Genomic DNA, 4,730 nt, shown 5'->3' on the forward strand with positions numbered 1-4,730 from the left:
ATTAGTTAGGGTTAAGCAAGGATAATTTTGAGCAGTCTTTTGGAGAGGATTGTTGCATCCAATTGTGGGAGATTTGTGAGAGATCTAGAGCTTTGTTTTAGGGTTTGATCTGTGAGATTTGTAATTCTATTTGTATTCTCTTGATTTCTAATAGTGAGAACTCCCCCCTCCTTGCCACGTGGACGTAGGTAACTTGCCGAACCACGTAAATAGTTTGTTCTTTCTGTGATTGTAATTTGCTTAGTAGTTGTGATTTATCTCGAGTTATTGTTCGTGTCGCTTCGAGAACTTCCGCCGTGCACAACACTTCTTGCCCCGTGGACGTAGGCAACTTCCCGAACCACGTAAATCGCCTGTTTTGAGTTTGTGCTGTTATTTTTTATTTGATTCTGTGTGTGCCTTCTCTCTCGGCAACTTTGTGGATTCTGCTACGTCATCGCACTACAAGTGGTATCAGAGCTTCGGGCTACGCTTGATGTTTGGTGGAGGAGTAGATCACTTTGGAAACTCGTTTAGGGTTTCAATTGGAGATGTGAGGTTTTGGATGCACTGAACGCGTAAAATTTGGAGGATACTTTAGAATTGGATGGCAAGCCGGATGATATTGAAGAAAAAGTTTGGAAAAATATGAATCAGACGGCGTGTGATGTTATTAGGTCTTGTTTAACACAAGATCTAAAATATGATGTGATCAATAAGACTTCTGCAAAGAAGATTTGGGAGATTCTTGAAAAAAAATATTTAATAAAGAATGTTGAAAATCGCTTGCATTTGAAGAGGAGACTTTACTGTTTCCAGTTTAAGAAGGAAATCTCAATTGATGATCACATGAATAACTACACGAAGGTTCTTGCAGATTTGGCGAATGTGGATGTTATGATCAAGGATGAGGACAATGCATTGTTGTCGATGAGTTCCTTACCAGATGAGGAATATGAGACCTTCGTTCTTACCCTAATCAATGGGAAGGTTGTTAGCTTTCTTATTTTGATGATGATTTATAAACACCATTATTGGTGCTAATTACTTGTTGAGCTATATTGTGTAGATTATAATTTATCAAGATTGTTAGCACCATTGTTGGAGGTTTGGATGGAACAACAAGCTACAATAATGATGTCTAAGGAGGTAGAGACAAAGTGATGAAGCAAATCTTTCAAAGAACATAACATACAAGAGAAACTTCATCAATATAGAAGTAAATATTAAGACTCAAGCTATGTACTTATATGTGAGGTATATTTGTATTTTTATTTCTCTCTAGTGCTTAATGTAGGTAAATAGTATGATAGATCAGATTTGAAGTTCTTGGGATAACACACTCACACGTTTTCAAAACTTGTATTTTAATATTTTTGTTAAACATTGAGTTTTCACAAATATGAGGATCTTTTTGCAAATTTTCTTTTCAAACAAGTTTGTTATTATATTTAAAAACTTTTCCTAAAGTTTCACATTTTTTGGAATTTTTTTACTATTTTTTAAAGGCCCTGGAAATTCATTTTCAAAAATCTAAACAGGATCGTCATATGTTATCAGTCGACTGATGCAATGTATCAGTTGACTAAAGAAACTGGTCAGAATCATCAAAAGTTTCTGCTTTTGCGACTGACAATCTATTAGTCGAGTGATGAATCCTTCAGTCGACTGATGAGCTCTTCAGTCGACCAACAAGCTGTAAACCGTTTACAACGGTCAGCTCATAAGTCGACTGACGAACCCCGTCAGTCGACTGATAAGCTTCCAACGACTAGTTTGTCGTGTTTCCAGCTTTTTCGGATTTTGAATGTTTTTGTCTTTTTCTTTGGGGTTAGGGCTGATCTCTTAAATGCTTATACCCAGCTCACCATTCATTTTAGGAACCAAAAAATCCTTGAGAATTTATTGAGTTTGTGTTTTGGTGTTTAAAAGAGCTTCAACTTTCAATTCTCTCAATTTGTTCTCACACTTGCAAATCCCAAACTTCAATTGCATTCTCTTCATCTTGCCATAGGGCTGTTGTAAGAGAGTTTTTTTTTCTTTCATTTGTAACTTGTGAAGAGCTTGATCCTGTGGAGATCTACTGTGTGGTTGTAAGATCTCAAGATGAGATCATTGTGAAAAAGTTTTGGCTTCCAAACCGGATTGTGATAGTGAAATTCTCCTTGAGAGTGGGAAATGGGAACATAGGTCAGAGGACCGAACCTCGTGAACATATTACATATCATCATTGGCTAACTATTCCCTAACTCATTTCCTTTATATTGTTTTAGCTTTTAAATTTTGTGGTGTACATTTTTTAATTACACAATCATTGCCTCATTGTTGAGTTCCTTACCATATGAGGAATATAAGAGTTTCGTTCTTACCCTAATCAATGAGAAGGTGTCCCTTTTGTATAGTGAGGTTACCACTGCTCTTGTGAATTATCATATAAGGAAGAAAGACAATGAGTCTTCAAATGACACAATAGCAGAGGCATTGACCGCAAGAGGAAAAAGTCCAAACTGGAAGAATTAGAAGTCATAGTCTAGAGTAGAGCATTCTACAATTAGCAAAGATCAGTGTGCTTAGTGTAAGGAGACTGACCATTGGAAGAAAGATTGTCTAAAGCTCAGCGAATGGATGAAGAACAAGCAGAAGGGAAAAGGGAAACAACCATCATCAAAAGAAAACATCGTCGAATCGGATGGTAATATTTCTGATTCATCTATTTTTTTCGTTCTTTATTAGTCCTACATGTTGCTATTCGGAGGAATCCAAGTGGATGTTAGATAGTGGTTCAACCTATCATGTGTGCCTTAAAAGGGAATGGTTTTCCAGTTTTGAGAAGTTGGATAGTGGTATGGTGTACATAGGTGATAACTGTGCATGCCAGATCCTTGGGATAGGTAAAATTTGCATCGAGATGTATGATGGGATAGTTAGAGAGTTACATGGTGTGAGATATTCCTTAAGGAAGAACCTGATCTTGATTAGAGCTTTAGCTGGAGAGGGTCTGAAAGTTCGTATTGAGGACTTGGTTCTCGAGATTATGAGAGGCTCTCGTATTATGATGAAGGGCGTCAGGAGGAGTAACTTGTGCTACTTAACTGGAAGTATGGTGACAGGTGAAGAGCTGACGACTTCTATTGATTCGACTAGACTAGGGCATTTAAGGTCGAGCTATTCCAGTATTGATTTGGAGAAAGGTACACTGACCTGCAGTTTGAAGTCTACTGAATATTTTTATGTGAGTAAGAAGATCGAGGTAAAGTTTGGCACCTCTATTCACCGAGCTAAGGGCCTTCTAGATGGAGTTCACGTGGGCGTTTGGGGGCCTTCAAGGAGGCATCATTAGGAGGTAATAGATATATGGTTTCCTTTATTAATGACTGTTCTAGGCATGTTTAGATTGCAACCAAGTCCCATTTGAGTAAAGTCTTAGTCTTCAACTAGTGGAAGAAGTATATAGAGACTAAGATAGACAAAAGGCAAAGTACTCCATTCTAATTTTGGTAGGAAGTATAAGAAGGAACCATTTCTGTATTTGTGTCGTGCTCAGGGTATTTTGAGACACTTCGATGGAAGGGAAATCTTAAGGCAACTAGATGGGGTGGAAAATTTGAAGAACCGTACCTTGATGGAGAAGGAACGATGTTTGTTGTCGAGCAAAAGGTTGCAGAAGAGGTTTTGGGCTGAGGTTTTGACATATTCGAGCCATCTTATTTACAGGTTGTCGTCTGCTATAATTGGAGGTAAAATTCCAATGGATAGTTGGTCTGGTAGTGTCACTTTTGATGAGGCTTCGATGATGGAGCCTATTGACTCTCAGCAGGTGAAGAGTTTTGGATAGATCATAGATGTATCATAGCGGGTGGAGAGTGATGCCACTTCATGTTTAATGGAGATTACTCCTTGTTCTCCAGATCATTCTATATTGTTTGGGATTCCAGCTGAAGTGACACAGTTTTGGGATCAGATAGTTGATGTTGATACAGATGATGAGTTTGAGGATCGGGAACCGGAGGTTCAGGATCAGATTCAAGTGCAACGGGTGGACACGACTCAGATTTGGCTATGATTAGTAATTGTATTTCTTCTACATATAGAGTTGAGGGGTTAAGCTCCAAGACAGAGTTGGTGGGAAGTGATGTAAGTTTGGAAGAGAGTTTGTCTTTTCACTTTGAGGTCAACAAGGGCGTGATCAGCTACAGATTGGTTAGTGTTGATGATCGAAAGGTTGGTGAAGGATTGAGAATTCTTCTAGTTGATTGAGGTCATTTGCGGCCATTTGGATGAACTATGTGAGGCTTGATTCCTTGGACAAGAGGATACGTAGGTAGTCATTTTGATGCAACGGATTTGATGAGTTGATACCGACATTTTAGAGTTTGTTCGCATTCTTATTTGGGCTCTCGACTTATTGTGGATTGTGTCCGTTGTCATGGATTATGCCACTTCGTACTGGACGTAACGAGTAAGACGTTTGATTTGGTTGCTATCGGCTCAGTTTTGGGAAAACTTCACCGAGATGGAGAATTGTAGAAACGAGAACGACGACGATGAAGTTTAGGCAAATTGACGAAGGGAACATTTTGGAGGCCGTACGGTCTACCGCAATGACTTTGGCGGTCGATCGGAAACGTGCACGAGTACAATGTATGTTTCTACACTCTGGCCGGTCGATCGCCGTGTCCGACTGCCAAACCCTTTAATTGATTTTTGGTTTCTGTCATTAGCCATGGTCGACCGCGACTTTATCGGCAGTC

The sequence above is a fragment of the Asparagus officinalis genome, chromosome 2 (assembly GCF_001876935.1).
Source record: "Asparagus officinalis chromosome 2, Aspof.V1, whole genome shotgun sequence".
Lineage (NCBI taxonomy): Eukaryota > Viridiplantae > Streptophyta > Magnoliopsida > Asparagales > Asparagaceae > Asparagus > Asparagus officinalis.